This window comes from Sciurus carolinensis, chromosome 4, assembly GCF_902686445.1.
Source record: "Sciurus carolinensis chromosome 4, mSciCar1.2, whole genome shotgun sequence".
Lineage (NCBI taxonomy): Eukaryota > Metazoa > Chordata > Mammalia > Rodentia > Sciuridae > Sciurus > Sciurus carolinensis.
In genome coordinates this window covers 44,750,987-44,773,145 of record NC_062216.1, presented here as the reverse complement: position 1 = coordinate 44,773,145, position 22,159 = coordinate 44,750,987, and the positions used below count along the sequence as shown (strand labels likewise).

The 22,159-nt window shown below is 34.3% G+C and overlaps 1 protein-coding gene across 5 annotated transcripts in view; it reads left to right on the top strand.

Moving 5' to 3' along the window:
* The window catches only part of Tusc3 (tumor suppressor candidate 3), a 339,326-nt gene that overhangs the window by 136,648 nt on the left and 180,519 nt on the right, over positions 1–22,159 (top strand). The gene's annotated exons all lie outside the window — the stretch shown is intronic.

The following is a 22,159-nucleotide window of genomic DNA, read 5'->3' as shown; positions in this document are numbered from 1 at the left end:
TTATGTAGAGAGAAGAATTATTTCAGAATGCCTTCAACATTCAAAATCAAGTTATTACAAAGAAAATTGAATAATTATAGAGCAACAAATCATTCCCTTACTTTTCAATATTTACCACAAATTCACCACGGTGTTTGAAAGTCCTTTCTTCTTTCTCCCTTATCCTTGTATTTGCTCTCTCCCTTTCCTGTTTTATTTTTCCTTAATAGCACTATGATCATCTTATAACATGCTGTAATTTACATATTTGTGTTATTTTTGTTGTTTTTCACCCCAATATTATATATAAGCTCCTGACAGCAAAGATTTTGTTTATTCTGTATTCCTATCACATCAAAAAGGGACCAATGCAAAGGTTTTGGTCACTGTTGTGTAATGATATTTTTTAATGTGTAAATTTAGGAAACTTCAAAAAGTTTTCATTACTGCTTTTTAATGTTCTTCTAAAACAGTATACCTTAAGCTAAAAAATTGCTTTCTTAATGTTTTATTTCATTAAAGTATATAAAATTGATCAACTTACTTATGAAATGTTTTAATATGTTAACCTGATCTCGGTCATATTATTTCCTTCACCGTTTTGCTCTTGAGGCTCTGTCCTCTTGCATGTGGTTTTACTGAAGTATGTTTTAGTGATGAAGTTTGCACTGCTAATGACAACAGCAAAAGGTTTTTATTGATTACTGAATATGTCAGGCACTAAGCTCTGTAAGTGAATATTTTAGGACATTACATGAATATTCCTAAAGCATACCTGGGTCGTAGCTCAGTTAGCAGTTAAATTGGAAATCCTAAGTGGCTTCTGATTTCCTGCCCATTGTAATTTTCCTTTTCAACCTGATACTCTGCTACTTTGCAGAGAAACTCAGTGTTAGCCTATTTGTGCTGTTCATTGTTCCCCAAATACATGTTTTATTTTTCTGCTTCCATTCCTGGAGTGTTCTCTACTTTTCTCAAATCATATCCACCTATCAAATATCATCTAATCTGCCATTCCTCTGAGGTTCAGTCATTCTTTCTTATGTTGTCTCTCCTTTCCTTTATATATTTATGCCTATATTGTTAGTCCATTTAGGTATCATAAGCTTTCTTTTAGTAGAATAATTTTTAATGTTTCTTATATTTCTTGTTAGTCAAATCCTTAAACCTACCAAGTTTCTCTTAAGCTGTTTTTTACCTGTGGAACATGCATATAGCTGATGCTCAAAATTTTATTATAACAGACCCATGTCAGAGACTTTTGTTTCTAATGTTGGATTTTCTTAATTCTCCTTTAAAATTTTTTTTCTCCCTAGTTAGGTGGATAATAAGATCAATGTGTCACTGTTAATTCAACATGAATTATTTAGTAACCTTAATGTGACAGGAATACTTATTTTTAAGGAACATTTACTGATTAATAAAATTCTTTTATTCTCCTCCACATTTTTTTTTTACCATTTTGAAGGATTAGCACAGCTCTTGAGAAAAGGTACTCTGAAGCACATAAAGGAACACAATAATAGCATTTCCTGTAGAAAACATTTTCCTGATATATACATCTAATTTTCAAATATATTTATCTTATTAACACTTTAATAAAGAAGTTAAAGAGACCGAGCTCATAGAAGTACAGTAAAATAGTGGTTACCAGAAGCTAGGGAGGGAGAAAAGACGGGGAGGGAATTGAGAAGAGATTGGTAAAAGGGTATAGATTTATAGTTAGATAGGAGGAATAAGTTCTGGTGTTCTACTGCACCATAGGGTGACTGTAGTCAACAATATTGTATGTTTCAGAATATCATGCTAAGTGAAATAAGCCAGTCCCAAAAAACCAAAGGCCGAATGTTTTCCCTGATAAGCGGATGATGATGATATATAATGGGGGTGGGGGAGGTAGGGGTGAGAGAAGAATGGAGGAACTTTAGGTTACATAGAGGGAAAGAGAGGGAGGGGGTATGAAAAATGGTGGAATGAGACAGACATCATTACCCTATGTAAATGTATGATTAAACAAATGGTATGAATCTATATTATGTACAACCATAGAAATGATATACCCCATTTGTGTACAATGAAGCAAAATATAGTCTGTAAAAATTTTTAAAAAATTTAAAAAAAATAACTAGAAGACAGGAGTTGGAGTATTCTTATACAAAGAAATGATGAATGCTTGAGTCAATAAATAATGCTAAATATCCTGATGTGATCATTACACAGGGTGTACATCTATCAATACATCACTATGTCCCATAAATATGTACAATTATTATGTGTCAAAAATAAAACTCTAAAAAAGTGTAATAGAAATGATAAAATTTTAAGTCTGTGGCCAAAATATTTAAAAAGTTTAATTTCATCCTGAATTCTTCATTCACATGTATTTGATAGAAGTGCAAATTTTTCTTACGTTTGAATAAACTACTAGGTTTATTCATGACTAAGAATACACTAGACTTTTAACTTGTCTATAGTACCATGGAAAGGGATGGCAGAACATTATTCATTAGTTTATAGCCTTTTTCTTCTTTTGCATTTTACTATATTTTAGGAAAACTTTCCTTTCTACTTCTTTTATGTGTAATGTCAACATATACTGAAAAAGTTGTGCTTTAATTTTTTTAATGAATTAATATGCACAATAATGTTTTTCATACTCCAGGAAGAAAATAGATTAGTTTTGCTTTATAAAATGAAATGCGTACTGCTAAAGAATGTTAGCAAATTAGCAATGATTATCCATTGGAATGGGAGCAGTAAGTGTGTTTTCTTTGTAATAGATGTATTTAAATTGCAAGGTATACCTTAAAATGTATATGAGACAGTAATTTTTACTGTTTCAATATTTGTAATAATTGGGCGATTTTATATAAAGAAAAGAAATTGTGTATTTCTCATAGTTCTGGAGGCCGGAAGTCCAGTATCAAGGGGCCCACATCTAGTGAGGGCTTTCTTGCTGAATCATTGCACGTCAGAAGGCAAGAGGGCCAGAGAGGAAAAAGGGGAATAAACTTGTTATTTTATGAGAACCCACTCCCATGATAACAGTGTTTATCGATTAATGAGGGTAGAGTTCTCTTTGGTGATTACCTAAATGATTGATGTCAACTATATTTTGATTTATATTTATATTAAAATTATTAATGAAAATTATGTCTTTTACTATTAAACTTTGTAAATGCTTTAGATTTTCACTATCAGATTCTCCATAGTTTTGTGAAATATTTTTCCCCTTTCTCTGAAGTCATAATTTCTGAAAACAATTCTGAATAGTGATAAGGTATTTTGTGTCATACTGATCTATGTAATTTTACTGTATTTGTGAGGGATTTTTTTTTTTCAATTTTAGCAAGAATATTTAACATGAGATCTCTCTTTAAATTTTAAGTGTATGATACAGTATTTTCAACAATAGGCAAGATGTTTTGCAGCAAATCTCTTGAACTTACTCATCTTCTCCAAGACAGTTTTTCCCTTTGGGATATTAACATTGTCCCATTTCAAAACCTGTACTAGGCCCTTAGCAACCACCATTGTACTCTCTACTTCTGAGTTTGACTGTGTTAGATACCTCATGTAAGTGGAACCCTGTAGTATTTGTGCTTTAGGGTCTAGGTTATTTCACTTAGCATAATGACTTCAGGTTTCATCTATGTCACATATAAGATTTCCTTCTTTTTAATGGCCAAATAATATACATTATATGTATATGCCACATTTTTATTTATTCACCTGTCAGTGGATATTTAGGTTGTCCCATTTCTTGGCTACTGTGAATAATGCTGTAGTGAGAAATGTAAGAATGCACATTTCTCTTTGAGATTCTAATTTCAATACTTAGAACAAATACCCAGAAGTGAAATTGTTGTATCATATAGTATTTCTATTTTATTTTTTGAGATATCTCCATGCTGTTGCCCATAGTACATGTACCATTTTACTCTTCCACTGACAGTGTACTAGACTTTCTTTTTATACACAGACTTACTAACGCATATGTATATTTTTATTTTTATAATAGCCTTCCAAATGTGTATGAGGTGATATTTCATTGTGATTTTGATTGTCTTTTACTTGGTGATTAGTGATGTTGAACAAGCACCTTTTTATTTATATGTGGGCTATTTATGTACTTTCTTTGAAAAAATATCTATCCAAGTCCTTTGTTCATATTTTAAATGTAGTCATTTGGTTTTTTGAGGTTGAGTTTTAGGAGTTCCACCTATATTTTGGACAGCAACCTATTATCTGATGTGTGATTTGTCAAATATTTTCTCCCATTCTATAGATCACCTTTTTGCTTTATCCTTTGTCATGTAGTTTGATATGGTTCTACTTGTCTGTTTTTTACTTTTGTGTTCATATTGAAAAAAATTACTGCCAGGACCAGTGTTGTGAAACTTTTTCCCTGTTCTCTTATTGCAGCTTTACAGTTTCAGGTCTTACATTTAAATCTAGCATAGATTTTGAATTTGTTTTATATGTCATGGGAAATAAGGGTTCAGTGTTTGTTTTTGGTACTGGGAATTGAACCCAGGGGCACTTAACCACTGAGCCACATTTGCAGCCCTCTCTCCTTTTCTTTTTTAAATTTTGAGACAGGGTCTGGCTAAGTTGCTTATGGCCTCACTAAGTTGGCTTTGAACTTTTGATCCTCCTGCCTCAGCCTCCCATGTCTCTGGGATTATAGGCATGTGCCACCATGCTCTGCAAGGGTGAATTTTTATTCTTTACAAGGGTTATCCACTTTCTTAACAGTATTTTTTAAATTGACTATCTTTTCTTCATTGTGTATTCTTTGCACCTATTTAAAAAATCAGTTGACCCTATGGTGTAGATATATTTTAGCCTCTTTATTCCATTTGTTTGTGTCTGTCTTAATGCCAGTATCACATTACTTTTATTACTCTAGCTTTATAATATATTTAGTAACTGGGGATTGTGACAACTTCTTGCCTTTTCTTCAGTATTTAAGAGTTTATAATGAGATTTGGCATTATAATACCTAGCATTGCATCTTTTAAGGGAATGGAGAATAAAATTTTGTTTTAAGCATAAAATTCACATTAATTACAAAAGGTTCAAATTTAATTTTTGGGTCTTACCAATTTTTATTTAGGGCATAAATTTATTAAGTACCTATCAATATTATCAAATTACTTTTTTAAACTATAGTTAGTGGGAGATTCACATGGGAATTTAAATGGTCAGATCATGAAAAATAAAGTAAACAAATTACATATGCTGCCTGTTATCAGACTTTATTATAATGCTGCATTTAGGTAGTGTTTTACTACTATGAAGACAGATACATTTTGCAGAAGAATATTTTCAAACTGATTTATATAAATTGTGATACTGAAATGCAGTAGAGAAGCAGAATCTTTTAATAAATGGTGCTAGGGTTTAATTAGATATACAAATGGGAAATGTAGACAGTTACAACTTACCATAAATATAAATTACATTTAGATTATAGAGGAAGATATGAATGGAAAAATGTTGTGATAGACCTCATTAAAATTAGGACCTTCTCTTTAATAAAGGATGCCATTAGGAAAGTGAAAAGGCAAGTCACAGAGGTGGAGAAGATATTTGTAATACACAGGTTTTAAAGTATGTAGACCCAAATATATAAGGAACTCTTTCTAATTAATAAGAAACAGAGAGGAACCCATTGGGGGAAAATAAGTCTTGATATTAGGCACGTTCTCTAATAACACTATCCAGATGGCCACTAAACACAAAAAAGAATTCAACCTTAGTAGTTGTCAAGTATATAAAAGTTAAAATTATAATCGGGTGCTGCAGTGCACTCACCAAAATGGTTAAAATCAGTAACACTGATACCGTGAAGAGTTTCAGCAACTTGAATGTAGATTGCTTCAGTCATTTTAAAAGCTGACAGTACACTTTAATACTGATGATACTCCTACCCCATGATTCTACAATTTCATTCTATAAATTTATATCCAAGAAAAGCCATACATATGGTTGCTACTGATAGGTACAAAAATAGTAGTATGATTCTCAATAGCCCAGACTGGCAAAAACCTAAATGACCATCAAGAGTAGAATAGATAAATTGTAATGTGTTCAGACTATGGGACATATATAACAATAAATTTGTTCACAAAATAATAAGGATGAATCCCTATGATGTGAAGTGAAAGAAGCCAGACAAAAAAGTATCTACTGTCAAATTTCATTTATTTAAGATCAGAAACCAAGTAAAAATAATCTCTGTTTCAGATGTCAAAAAAGTGCTTACTTTTGAGCTGGATAAGTAATTATAGTGTGACATCAGTGGTCTTCTAGATATCTTATTTTTTGATCTAGGTGATAGGTACATACATGAGATCAGTTAGTTAGAAAATTCATCCAACTTTATATTCTTAAAATATGAACTTTTTCTATGTCTTCCATATTTCCATATTATTTTTCTAAAATAAAAGAAGCTTAAAATATACTTTTGATATTAGTGAACCTAATTCAGCTCTTCCACATAATATTTTTGTAGATGTTTAATAATAAAACCTACCTAATTTTAACTATTTATAAAGATCGAATGAGATTGTTATCATTATGTTCTAATGTTTTTCTTTATCAGGCATTTGGTAAATGCTGCATCTAATATTATTCACTTGGAAATGTATAGTACACATTCAGAGATAAAGGAACTTTTGTTTAACTCAGTGCTTCTCACAATTATGTATGTCCTCTTTTCATCTTTCATAGGGAGTAGACATATTCTTGGTAATCCTCATAATTAATATATGAAGAGCTTTGACATACTTTATCTTATAAGCAAAAATACTATGTATTTGGAGAATAGGTATTTTATAAATGAGAAAAAGTATTATCCCATATATTATCTATGCTATAGACCCAGAATTCGAATCGTGAAACTTATAATGTTACCAAGAGTTATTCAAGATTAAATTGATGATAATTAAATTATTTAAAAATACAAATTTAAATTTTAGAAATATATTATTAGCATCAGTGGTTAATGGTTGAATCCTAATGCTAAAGTCCATTTTAAATTTTTGACTGAAATTTGAAAAAAGTATTCAGGATTCTGAACAACCTGTGAATCCAGTCATACCTTCTGTTTTCTGTATGGATACTCATTAAATATAGTGAAAGAGGCCAGCCTGCGGATATAGCTCAGTGGTGGAGCACTTGCTAGCATGTGTGAGGCCCAGGATTTGATCCCTAGCACAGCTAGAAAAGAAAAACAAAAAGCATACAGGTCATGATACCTGTGCACTCTTAACTAACATGATCCTTTAAAAATACATAGGTAAGGACTGTTTACCTTGAGGTGGCTTAAAGATAGGCCTGGAGGAATAAGTCCTTAAATCTGTCATTATGTTCCAGGCTTTTTTTTTTCCCCCCCAACTATCTGATTCTAACAAGTTTTTCTTTGATATATTTTGACTTTCTATTTCAACCATTATTTTTAAAGTTTGTTTTCTGATCATAAAATGAATATGTGCTTATTACCATGAAAATTTAGAAAATTCTAAAAAAAGGCACCAGTATAGTACTACAGTTTCTTGTCAAGGAAAGAATATATTAATGCAGTTAAGTAAACTACCTATTCATAGATAATAGGTTAAAGAGAATGTTATTGGATTAAGCCATAAAGCATTGAGAAATATGAAATGTAGAACATCCAGGTTAGTCATTCAAAATATAAGCAAAGTACATAAAAAACAATTAAGGATTGAATGCTCTTTCTTACAACAAGCAAATATATATTAACCTTGTAAATATATGTATTAAATAAAGGAATGATTCTTTATAAATTCCCAGGATAATATTGTAAAAAGATGGAATACAAACAGGTGAAGAAAGATTTTCAGGATTAAGATTTTGGTAAACCTCTGCATTTCTTCTTGTCACACTGAAATGAGTTTGTAATAATATAAAACTGACTACAGAATTATAAAATAAAGCTAAGCTTATATCCCAAAATGCATAGAATTTCCATTAACATTCTCTTGAAATGGACATAGTACAGTTTCTTTATGCTTATGTACTGCTTCAAAGTTCATGTGAAATTTTTCAGTAGTCTACTTTTTCATTTATCCTACTCCCCAAAAATATTGCTGCACGCCATGTGCCCTCTCTTCTTTATCTTACCAGAGTGTTTATATTCTTCCTCGTACAGTTATGAACTGTTACACCAGAGCTGGAACAATAAACTTGCTCTGTGGAATGGAAACTGATAGTAGATTCTACTTTTGAACCAAAACATGAAAAGCCTTGGTTCTTTCTATATTATACTATTAAATTATGTTTCAGAATCAGAAGCTTCTGACTTATTTTCCATCCTTGGTAATTTTGGAATCCTGAAACACTAGATAAATGTTATCAGGACTTAAATTTTCCTCATTTATAAAAATTTCAAGGTAGATATAAATAGCTTGTGTTCCAAAGTCACATTAAACTTTACTGCCCTTATAGACTGGCTGTATTTTGCGAAATGTTGGAAGGATGCTTGGGCTGTGAAACTAATGTCATATGACCTGGCATGATTTTGTTCCCTGCCCCCACCTCGGAACATTTGGTAGTGACTTTATACATTTTAAGTTGTCGTAACTGCAAGGACAGCTACCCACAACTTGTAGTTAGTAGTAGAGGCCAAGATGCTACTAAATATCCCATAATACAAACAACAGCCACATACACTCACCAGAAAAATCATTCAGTCCCAAATGCCAGATTGTTGAATGTCTGAAGCTCTGTTTTAGATCTGCAGAGAGCCTTAGATATAAGTTAGCCTTGGATATAAATTTGTTTTGGATATTTTGCAATCAAAATCAGTTCCCATCTAGCATATATACCCAAAGAATGACTTGGCTTTCTCTTAAATAAATAAAAAAGAAGTGAAATAACCAATGCTTAGGATCTTGCTGACCTTTAATATTTAGGATGATTGTATACATTGAATGTCATCAGTAAATATGACTTCTTTTTAAATGGGTTTGCAAAAAATACCTTAGTAAACATGATTTAATCCATAACATTTTATTCATAAAAGAGATGCAGGTAAGAGAAAGTGAAAGACTGATTTAAAGAGACATTTCTATGCATTTTGTGTTGAAGGCTGTAGGCAAAGAGAAACGGAAGGAAAACAGAACTTAGCTCTTCTCCAACCTCTTATGAAATGTGCTGCTTTGGGAAAGTTACTTAGTCTTTCTTTTCTTCTGTAAAATTAGTCTAATACTCTTTTTCTTACCTTATAGTTTTTTATAAGATAAAATCTAATAGCAGGTTTGTTTGGTTCGGGGAGGAAAATGTTTATTTCCATGTCCATGCCAGCACAGACCTGGTGGACAGTAGTACCATAGGATAAGGAGGGAAGGCTATGTCTGATAAAACCAGGCCCTGTGCCAGACTGGCTGTCAGGACCAGGCCAGCAAGAGGGTTAGTCCTAGCGAAAGACAGAGGTGGTAGAAGCTATAGGTACTGAAGATGGGTGGCCTGGGCTGAGGAGGCAGAGAGAGGGTGGGCTGTATGAGTGCTTTTAACAGTTTAAAATATTGCCATCTTCATTTATGTGTTTCTTCCCAAATATGATTCTAGTGAATATGGTTCATATTGGAGGTAAAAGAAATATGAGAGAGGAAGTAGAAACTGAGTCTAGGAAGGGAGGGCAGCCAAAAATAGTGTGTTATCCATTCAGTGTTGTGAGCCACTGAAGGTTACTTCAAGTGCTGGGAATGCTCTTGGAGCCAGTGTAGAACATAACACCAGCTTTCCCACTCAAGTGGTGAGAACTGAGGTATTTATATACCAGCTCTCATCAATCATTTTTGAGTCTAGTCTCTGGTGAAGGCATTACTTTCCTGGCACTGGTGAACTCTAGCTGTCAGAGAAAGTCAACCAAGCAAAGAGGTGATGAAGATCCTAGAGGTAAAAGTCAGGCTAGAGTACATGGAGGTGCAAAGGGAAGAGAAAAAACAGACATTGCAGTTAGAGACAGTGTTTACTGCAGCTTTCAATAATATACTGGTTTGCTCCTTTTTTTTTTTTTGACAATTCCAAAACAGAGGAAAAAATACATTTAAAACCATATTTTCATATTGGTATTTTTAAAGATAATCATACTCAAAAAACAGCAACAAATAATACTTAAAACATTTCACCAATTGTAAATTGTTTTACTTTTTAAGTATATGTCTTGTAAACAGTCATTCAAAATATAAAAATGTGTACATATTTAAGAAGATCTATATCAGAAATAATTTATCCTTATTATACATTTTAACAATTCTTACATAGACAGATCATTTGTTCCCTTACGGAAGGTTTGTTATGTCAGAAGGGTCTGTGTTTTGATTTGTTTTTCAGAAGGGAGGTATTCATTGCAGTTTTCTGAGCTTTACCTTATGATCAACTACTCAACAATGCACCTTTGAGAAATGCTGGTCAGAATAGCACAGTTTGTGATCATCAATAGAATATATATTTTTCTGTAAATATGTATATGCACATATACATATATACACACATACATATATCATGAATATTGTATATAATCAGTGTAGACCTGTGTCATCTCTGAACTTCTTATTCTTTCATACAGATAGAATAATTTCCCTTATTTTCTAATAATAATTTTTTTTTAAATTTTCTAGCTGAACTAAGCTTTCTGTATCAGACAAACATAAAAAAGTGGGTCTTCATTTAGTTCTTAGTTTTTATAAAAATTAAAGATATTTTTACATTTGGTGACTCTTCACATTATCACATTAATTATTAAATAAAACATGCCTAGAAAAACCTGAAAATATTGTTTCACTTCATTAAACTTAAATGTAAATGAATACAAAGAATGTAAAGAGAATTAATAGTGCAAGCAGTGTGATGCTGTGCTGATTTGCAAGTTTATTTGTTTGTTGCTGTTAAAATGCTCTGTAATAGCACAAGTCAAGTACTAATGGTCCACTTAACAGCATGAAAGTTATAACAAAAGCCATCATTACTATGTAGCTAAAGGGGAACTATACCACTGTACGGTTCCATGGAACATAAAAGCATTTTCTGTTGTTAAAAAAAAAAACGATCATCTTAAAGAAAAATGCATTAAATGCAGTAAAACTTATACTTAGGTTATAACTCCCACTGTAAACAAATGGATTGCTCTTCATGTTTCTGTGTTTTGAAATTGGCAGTTTAGATGCTGCCTGAGGATTGCTTTGGGTTTGCCATACATAACCCAAAAATTGTCACTGCATTGGAGTTCATTTATGAGTAAGACTAAGTGTTGTGTTCTACATACAAATGCAAAAGCATTTATTGTGAAATGCCATGGTGCTCATTTAATCTAGAATTCATTAGTGAGCACTGAAGTCTTACACTTTCTCCAGGGATTTTGCACGTTAGATCTTTCAGGGATGTATTAAGGGTACTGTAATTCCATGTCTAGTTTTAAGTTGAAAATTGTATAGACTAAAGGATATTATTGTTATATTTTGAATGGAAATATTTATTAAGACTCTTCAGTAGTTTTAACATTTTTGCCACTCACACAAAGAATGTTATCTACATTATCCTGATTTTTTAGTGAAATACCAACAAGATGAGAGTAATTGATGCACTAAAGATATGTAGAAAACTGAGTTTGGATGCTGTCCTCTCTTTCAGTCATTCCTTATTTTTTCATGAAAAGAAAAATTTTGTTGAGAACCTATTAAATGTTCGGTACTATATTTTACCCAGTAGTAAAGATATATCATGAAGCTCACAGACTAGTGGGAAGACAGAATGATATGAATGGGCCCAAAGTCTGTCTTTTGAATCTCACTTTTTTTTAATTGTTTGTTCTATTTAGTTATACATGAGAGCAGAATGGCAGAATGCATTTTGATTCATTGTGCACAAATGGAATACAACTTTTCATTTCTCTGGTTGTACATGAAGTAGAGTCACACCATTCATGTAATCATACATGTACATAGAGTAATGATGTTTGTCTCATTTCACTTTCTTTTCTTCTCCTTCCCCTTCTCCTCCTCTCATTTTCTTCTGCACAATCTAACTTTCCTCCATTCTTCCTTTACTCCCTTCCCCCTCCCCATTATGTATCAGCATCCACTTATCAGAGAAAACATTTGGCCTTTGGTTTTTTTGGGTTGACTTGTTTCATTTAGCATGATATTCTCCAACTCCATCAAATGCCATAATTTTATTCTTCTTTCTGGCTGCATAATATTCCATCATATGTATATATGTGTGTGTGTGTGTGTGTATATATATATATATCACATCACAATTTCTTTATCCATTCATCTATTGAAGGGCATCTAGGTTGGTTCCACCATCTAGGTATTGTGAATTGGACTGCTCTGAATATTGATGTGGCTGTGTCACTATACTATGCTGATTTTAAGTACTTTTGGTATAAACCCACCTATCCCTGGGTCAAATGGGTTTCCATTCCAAGTTTTCTGAGGAATCTCCATACTGCTTTCCAGAAGGGCTGCACCAATTTGCAAACCCACCAGCATTGTATGAGTGTACCTTTTTCCCCACATCCTCACCAACACCTATTGTTGTTTGTATTCTTTTTTTTTTTTTGAACTCAGGGCCTGGTGCTTGCGAGGCAAGCACTCTACCAGCTGAGCTATCTCCCCAGCCCTGTATTCTTGATAATAGCTATTCTCATTTGTAGTGAGATGAAATTTTAGGGTAGTTTTGATTTGTATTTCTCTAATTAGTAGAGACATTAAACATTTTTTCATATATCTGTTGATTGCTTGTATAGCTTCTTTGAAGTGTCTGCTCAGTTCCTTAGTCCATTTATTGATTTGGTTATTTGTATTTTTGGTGTAAAGTTTTTTGAGTTCTTTATAAATTCTCGATATTTGTGCTCTATCTGAAGTGTGTGTGGTAAAGATTTTTTCCCATTCTGTAGCATCTCTCTTATTAGGTCTCATAGTATGAGAAACTGGAATTGTTTTAGAATTCTGCATCATCACCATGGTTCTGTTATTACTGTGACCCTACATTTGATTTCATGGAAACTTTGCCATATATTCCCTTTCATTTTTTGTATTTTTGTCTGTCTAATTGACTTTGATGAAATTCCTTGCCTTACTCTCTAGCATCTGTTGCTATGCACTATGCCTTCCTTCCACCTTGTTTTGACTTTCCTTGTCACCATTAATTTTAGGTACTCTTGATCTAAACTCTGGTTTTATCTTGGTTGCCAACTTATGTAGCCAATCCAAACTGTTTACTCTCAACTGTTGCTACATGACCCTATTAATTAATTAAAAAGAAGAACCATGTAGTTCACATCCATACCTTTTCGTAATGAACTTCACACATGATAGATATTAAATAAATAGTTGAATAGGCGAGTATTTGCAAAGACAAGTTATATTTTTGACCTTTCAGAAATTTTAATTATATTTGAAAACAGGTTTTCCATTTTAAAATTTGTTTGTACTTTGTAATAAAACCTTGGAAGCTCATGCACACAGGCATTATACAAAAATGAGAATATACTACAAAATGAGAATGTATTTTTAAATTCCAGTTTTATCTAATGCAGTTAAATATTCTTTGAACATCTAGATTAAATATAACTTCAAAAGAGAAAGCATAAGAACAAAAAAAATGATGAATCAGCCCTCCAAGAAAGAAGAGGATAAGTTACTTATTAACCTGTTCATGTCATTTAATTTTTTCAATTATAGAAAATTGTTTAGTAATTAGAAAGAGGAATTTGCTAAATCCTGTGGTCTTTAAAAAACAAGCATATTTTTTCTAAGCCTGTCAATAAAATTGAGGCAAGTTATACTGAGGATAATTTATAATAAGCTTATATATATTGACTGAAAAGAGCACTTTTAAGTTATATCTATAAAGTTCAAAAGTAAGATCATGTATATTTCAGTAACTCATGCATGTTTATCAAGCATCTTATTTTGATTCTATATAATGCTAATCAATTTTCAATACAATGATTTTATATAAACTTGGATACAAATAAATATTCAAAGACTAATTTCCATATTCATATTAGCTACGTTACCCCGTCTAGGTAAAAAAGAGAAACGTTTGTGTAAAATTTAAGTATTAGGTTATATTAAAATATTTTTTAGTGTTTTTACATGGCTAAGGAGTTTTTTCACTTTTTTACCATAAAGTCACATAGTGTTCCTCTTCTATTTAAAAAAGCCATAAAATAGTATGATTTGATTATACTGTAGACAAATTTTTTCTTTAGTTCAAAAAGAAGCCCTAAATTAATTTTAGAATAATTATTGATCCTAAAATGATAGATGAAGCAATAGATACACATGAGGAAAATTTCCCATTCTTGGAACAGTCATGCTGAATATTTTTAAATATCAATAGATCTCTCTTAACTTTCGCTTCTCTCTCATTCATTTCCTCCCTCCACGTATTATAAACTGTTAGTGTCCTTTTTAGTTAAGTGATAAAGTAGTATAAAGCATTTATTAGAATTGGATGCAGATAAAGACTGAATGAAGCATATTTTGTCTTAATTTTGGTTTGCAATGAACAAATACCACCTTTTCACTTATGAGTATTACAGTGTTGGAATGTCATTCCTCCTTTCTGTGTATTTCCTAAGCACACTTCCTCTGTCATAGTCTTGACAGAGTCATTTTTTAGCTCCTTGTTTGAACATACAGTTCTGTTCTGAGTGGCCATGGTATGGGCCAGGGATGTAGCTCATTGATGGAGCACTTGCTTACCAGGTGTGAGGCCCCGGTTTTATCTCTAGCAGTAGGGGTGGGAGTGGAGCTGAAGGGCCAAGGTAGTTGTTTGTCTTAGTTATTTAATTTAATCTTTTCTCCTTTTTGCATAATCATATCAATATATAAAATAAAAACATTTTGACCACAGAATCAGAATATTTACTCATCTTTATACTCCTCTTCATGAGGATTCATTGTCAAATAAATGAATGAAGGTGCCAAAGAAAGTTCACCCCAAATAATTATGACGAATGCCTTAAATTTACTTTTACTAAGTAGACATTGACTACATAGAATATACACTTTATTTACAAAATTATTTCTATCTCTATAACACTATCAGTGTTTAATGTGCTTAATAATTTTCCCAGTACAGGTTGTAATTGTTTATTTTTAATTTATCGTTTATATATGCTAAAGCTTAATCTGTTTGAAAAGTTTATCTAAAAGTAACTTCATTTAGACTTACCTGAAACTGTGTCAAAGTACAGTTAATATATATCAGATTATTTTTTAAAAGTTTAAAATATTGCTTGCCTTTACTGTAGCTTATAATCTTTGATCTCTGAAAGTATAACTTTAAAAAAAACTTTTGAAATTTGTAAAATTCCAAGTAAGCCTCATTCCCCAAATGAATTTTATAATAGATGTACTAGCAGGTCTGCTATGTTAATGTGCAAAAATGTTTTCTCTACCCAAAAAGCAATTACTGTGAAAACCAACAATTTTATTTCTGCCACAGAATAAAATTATTGTGTTCTACATCAAGTCTTGCAAGAATCTGTCAAAAGCTATGAATGTTAGGTAACATCATAGTCTTTTACTAAGAGAAGGAAAACAATCATTTTAAAATAAAAGAAACAGAGCTTCTCCAGGTTCTCGGAACGGAACTGGCCCGCTAGTGAGAGCCTTTCTGACCAGAACAAGCTCCGAGTCCCGGAGCCACTGCAGCGCAGCGTACTCAGGCAACGAACCAGCGGAGAGCCTCGATCCGCAAGCAGCCTCTGGGATTAGGGAAGGGCAGCCAGAGACCTCTTCAGGCGGCTCTGCCCACTCCGGCTGCAGGCTCTCTTCACGGGGCGATCCAAGATGGCGGCCTAGAGGGAGACTGCACCCCCAGTCGCTCCAGAACCCAGGAGGTAAGAAGGGGAGGCATTGAGAGACTCAGACTGAAATAGAGCCACGGGTGAGTCTGCCCACTGGGTAAAGCTCGGCCCGGGTGGCAGGCCCAGATAGAGGTGGCTTATTGGAGCCGGGCAGAGCAGCTAGAGTCATCCACAGGCAGCCCTGCGCACTCCGGCAGTGGGCCCCGCCCACACAGCCAGCTTCTCCAGGTTCTCGGAAAGGAACTGGCCCGCTAGTGAGAGCCTTTCTGACCAGAACAAGCTCCGAGTCCTGGAGCCACTGCAGCGCAGCGTACTCCGGCAACGAACCAGCGGAGAGCCTCGATCCGTAAGCAGCCTCTGGGATCAGGGCAGGGCAGCCAGAGACCTCTTCAGGCGCTCTGCCCACTCCGGCTGCAGGCTCTCTTCACGGGGCGATCCAAGATGGCTGCCTAGAGGGAGACTGCACCCCCAGTTGCTCCAGAACCCAGGAGTTAAGAAGGGGAGGCATTGAGAGACTCGGACTGAAATAGAGCCACGGGTGAGTCTGCCCACTGGGTAAAGCTCGGCCCGGGTGGCAGGCCCAGATAGAGGTGGCTTATTGGAGCCGGGCAGGGCAGCTAGAGTCTTCCCAAGGTAGCCTTCCACACTCCGGCAGTGGGCTCCTCCCACACGGCCAGCTGCGCGGTGCAGGCCCACAGTGAGAGCATTTCCGCACAGAGCCAGTTCCAAAACGTGGAACCAGTAGGGGGCTAGGGGCAGTTTTCTTCTGATGAGCTGCTTTATAAGATTCCTCCAAGACATCAGGCTACTGAAGGCTGGGAGGTGATACACTGGAAATCTACCTGGTCACTATAAGCCAATAGCGGAAAACTGCAATATCTCAGGGTCCCACTGACAACTGACCAATATGAGAAAACAAGGGAAGAAAATGTCCCAAACAAACCTAGATACTACACCAATAAAACCCAATGACAGCACAGCAGAAGAAATGTCAGAAAGGGAGTTCAGAATGTACGTAATTAAAACGATCAGGGAAGCTAATGAGGAGATGAAAGAGCAAATGCAGGCATTGAAGGAGGAGATGAAAGAGCAAATGCAGGCATTAAATGATCGCACCAATCAACAGTTAAAAGACCAAATACGGGAAGCAAGAGATCATTTCAATAAATAGTTAGAGATACTGAAAAAAAACAAACTGAAATCCTTGAAATGAAGGAAACAATAAACCAAGTTAAAAACTCCATAGAAAGCATAACCAATAGGATAGAACACCTGGAAGACAGAACCTCAGACATTGAAGACAAATTATTTAATCTTGAAAGCAAAGTGGGCCAAACAGAAAAGATGGTAAGAAATCATGAACAGAATCTACAAGAACTATGGGATATCATGAAAAGGCCAAATTTAAGAATTATTGGGATTGAGGAAGGCTTAGAGAAACAAACCAAAGGAATGAACAATCTATTCAATGAAATAATAACAGAAAATTTCCCAAATCTGAAGAATGAAATGGAAAAACAAGTACAAGAGGCTTATAGAACTCCAAACATACAAAATTACAACAGACCCACACCAAGGCACATTATTATGAAAATACCTAACGTACAAAATAAAGACAGAATTTTAAAGGCCGCGAGAGAAAAGAACCAAATTACATTCAGGGGGAAACCAATAAGAATATCAGCAGATTTTTCAATCCAGACCCTAAAAGCTAGAAGGGCCTGGAACAACATATACCAAGCCCTGAAAGAAAACGGATGCCAACCAAGAATCTTATACCCAGCAAAACTTACCTTCAAATTTGATGATGAAATAAGATCCTTCCATGATAAACAAAAGCTAAAGGAATTTACAAAAAGAAAGCCAGCAAGCATTACAGAACATTCTCAGCAAAATATTCCATGAGGAAGAGATGAAAAACAACGATGCAAATCAGCAACAGGAGGCGCTAGCCTAAAGGAATAGCCAAATAAAGGAGAAACCAAATCATGTCAAAAACAAATATGAGTCAATTGACTGGGAATACAAATCATATCACAATAATAACCCTGAATGTTAATGGCCTGAATTCATCAATCAAAAGACACAGACTGGCAGATTGGATTAAAAAGAAAATCCAACAATATGAGGCCTGCAAGAGACTCACCTCATAGAAAGAGACACCCATAGACTAAAGGTGAAAGGATGGGGAAAAACATACCATGCACACGGACACAGCAAAAAAGCTGGAGTATCCATCCTCATCTCAGATAATGTGCGACTTCAAACCAAAACTAGTCAGAAGGGATAAAGAAGGACATTACATGCTGCTTAAGGGAAGCATAAATCAGCAAGACATAACAATCATAAATATCTATGCCCCGAACATTGGCTCATCCACGTACGTCAAACAAATCCTTCTCAATTCCAGAAATCAAATAGACCACAACACAATAATACTAGGCGATTTTAACACACCTCTCTCACCACTGGATAGATCGTCCAAACAAAAATTGAATAAAGAAACTATAGATCTCAACAACACAATCAGCGATTTAGACTTAACGGACATATATAGAATATAGCATCCAACAAAGAACGAATACACTTTCTTCTCAGCAGCACATGGATCCTTCTCTAAAATAGACCATATTTTATGCCACAAAGCTACTGTTAGCAAATACAAGAAGATAGAGATACTACCTTGTACTCTTATCAGATCATAATGGATTGAAATTAGAGATAAATGACAGAATAAAAAACAGAAACTTCTCCAATACCTGGAGACTAAATAATACACTATTATATGATGAATGGATAACAGAAGACATCAGGAGGGAAATAAAAAAATTCTTAGAAGTAAACGAGAACAAAGACACATCATATCAAAATCTCTGGGACACTATGAAAGCAGTACTTAGAGGAAGATTTATTTCATGGGGTGCATTCAAAAAAAGAAGTAGAAATCAACAAATAAACGACTTAACACTACAGCTCAAAGCACTAGAAAAAGAAGAGCAGACCAATACCAAAAGTAGTAGAAGACAGGAAATAGTTAAAATCAGAGCCGAAATCAACGAAATCGAAACAAAAGAAACAATCGGGAAAATTAACAAAATAAATAGTTGGTTCTTTGAAAAAATAAATAAAATTGATAAACCCTGAGCCACACTAACAAAGAGAAAGAGGGAGAAAACTCAAATTACTAAAATTCGAAATGAACAGGGAAACATCACAACAGACACGAGTGAAATACAAAACATAATTAGAAGCTATTTCGAAAATCTATACTCCAACAAAACAGAAAACCTCGAAGACATCAACAAATTTCTAGAGACATATGAACTACCTAAACTGAACGAGGAGGACATACACAACTTAAATAAACCAATTTCAAGCAATGAAATAGAAGAGGTCATCAAAAGCCTACCAACAAAGAAAAGTCCAGGACCAGATGAGTTCTCAGCCGAGTTCTACAAAACCTTTAAAGAAGAGCTCATTCCAATACTCCTCAAACTATTCCATGAAATAGAAGAGGAGGGAACCCTACCAAACTCGTTCTATGAAGCCAATATCACCCTGATACCTAAACCAGACAGAGACACATCGAGGAAAGAAAATTTCAGACCAATATCCTTAATGAACATTGATGCAAAAATTCTCAACAAAATTTTAGCAAATCGCATACAAATATATATTAAAAAGATAGTGCACCACGATCAAGTGGGTTTTATCCCAGGGATGCAAGGTTGGTTCAACATTCGGAAATCAATAAATGTCATTCACCATATCAGCAGACTTAAAGTTAAGAATCACATGATTATTTCAATAGATGCAGAAAAAGCATTTGATAAAATACAGCATCCCTTCATGCTCAAAACACTAGAAAAAATTGGGGTAGTGGGAACATTCCTAAACATTATAAAGGCAATCTACGCTAAGCCCATGGCTAATATCATTCTAAATGGTGAAAAACTGAAAGCGTTCCCCCTAAAAACGGGAACAAGGCAGGGATGCCCTCTTTCACCGCTTCTATTCAACATCGTCCTTGAGACTCTAGCCAGAGCAATCAGACAAACCAAAGAAATTAAAGGGATACGAATAGGAAAAGAAGAACTCAAACTATCCCTGTTCGCTGATGACATGATTATATATTTAGAGGAACCTGGAAATTCCACCAGAAAACTTTTAGAACTCATAAGTGAATTCAGTGAAGTAGCAGGTTACAAGATCAATGCTCATAAATCCAATGCATTTTTATACATAAGTGATGAATCTTCAAAAAGAGAAATTAGGAAAACTACCCCATTCACAATAGCATCGAAAAAAATAAAATACTTGGGAATCAATCTCACAAAAGAGGTGAAAGACTTCTACAATGAGAACTACAGAACACTAAAGAAAGAAATTAAAGAAAACCTTAGAAGATGGAAAGATCTCCCATGTTCCTGGATAGGCAGAATTAATATCGTCAAAATGGTTATACTACCTAAAGTGCTATACAGATTCAATGCAATTCCAATTAAAATCCCAATGATGTACCTTGCAGAAATAGAGCAAGCAATTATGAAATTCATCTGGAAGAATAAAAAACCTAGAATAGCTAAAGCAATCCTCAGTAGCAAGAGGGAAGCAGGGGGTATTGCAATACCAGATCTTCAACTCTACTACAAAGCAATAGTAACAAAAACGGCATGGTATTGGTACCAAAATAGACAGGTAGATCAATGGTACAGAATAGAGGACATGGACACAAACCCAAATAAATACAATTTTCTCATACTAGACAAAGGTTCCAACAATATGCAATGGAGAAAAGATAGCCTCTTCAACAAATGGTGCTGGGAAAACTGGAAAACCATATGCAATAGAATGAAATTAAACCCCTATCTCTCACCCTACACAAAACTCAACTCAAAATGGATCAAGGACCTCGGAATCAGACCAGAGACCCTGCATCTTATAGAAGAAAAAGTAGGTCCAAATCTTCAACTTGTTGGCTTAGGATCAGACTTCCTTAACAGGACTCCCATAGCACAAGAAATAAAAGCAAGAATCAACAACTGAGATAGATTGAAACTTAAAAGTTTTCTCTCAGCAAAGGAAACTATCAGAAATGTGAAGAGAGAGCCTACAGAGTGGGAGAATATCTTTGCCAACCATACCTCAGATAGAGCGCTAATTTCCAGAATCTATAAAGAACTCAAAAAACTCTACACGAAGAATACAAATAATCCAATCAACAAATGGGCTAAGGAAATGAACAGACACTTCACAGAAGAAGATGTACAAGTAATCAACAGATATATGAAAAAATGTTCAACATCCCTAGTAATAAGGGTAATGCAAATCAAAACTACCCTAAGATTTCATCTCACCCCAATTAGAATGGCGATTATCAAGAATACAAGCAACAATAGGTGTTGGCGAGGATGTGGTGAAAAAGGAACACTCATACATTGCTGGTGGGGTTGCAAATTAGTGCAGCCACTCTGGAAAGCAGTGTGGAGATTCCTCAGAAAGCTTGGAATGGAAACACCATTTGACCCAGCTATCCCACTCCTTGGCCTATACCCAAAGGACTTAAAATCAGCATACTACAGAGATACAGCCACATCAATGTTCATTGCTGCTCAATTCACCATAGCCAGATTGTGGAACCAACCTAGATGCCCTTCAGTTGATGAATGGATAAAGAAACTGTGGCATATTTATACAATGGAATATTACTCCACAATGAAGAATGATAAAATTATGGCATTTGTAGGCAAATGGTCGAAATTGGAGAATATCATGCTAAGTGAGATAAGCCAATCTCAAAAAACTAAAGGACGAATGATCTCTCTGATAAGCGGATGAGGACATATAATGGGGGGTGGGAGGGGCTAGCATTAGGTTTAGGGTTAGGTTTAGAGTTAGGCTAAGGAGAGCGGTAAGAATGAAGGAAAGAAGGACTTTGTAGAGGGAAAAGAGGGGTGGGAGGGGTGGGGGAGGGGAAAAATAAAATAAACATCATTACCCTATGTAAACGTAAAAAAAAATAAAAAAAATAAAATAAAAATAAATAAATGCAGAAAACAGTACAACTAAAAAAAAATAAAATAAAAGAAACATGAAATAAGTAGTAGTATATATTGTGCTTGAGTTTGATGTGTAATTTATATAGTTAGTAAATCTTTAAGTTATGATTTCAAGTTCAAATTGTGATCTATAAATCCTTAGGAATACTTCTGTTATTATACAAGATTTTTTCATACCACTATGCTGTCTCAGGGATGATGCATTATCTGTCAGGTTCAATTCAGTTGGACAGGCAGTCTAATTCCTACAATTCCGTTTCACATA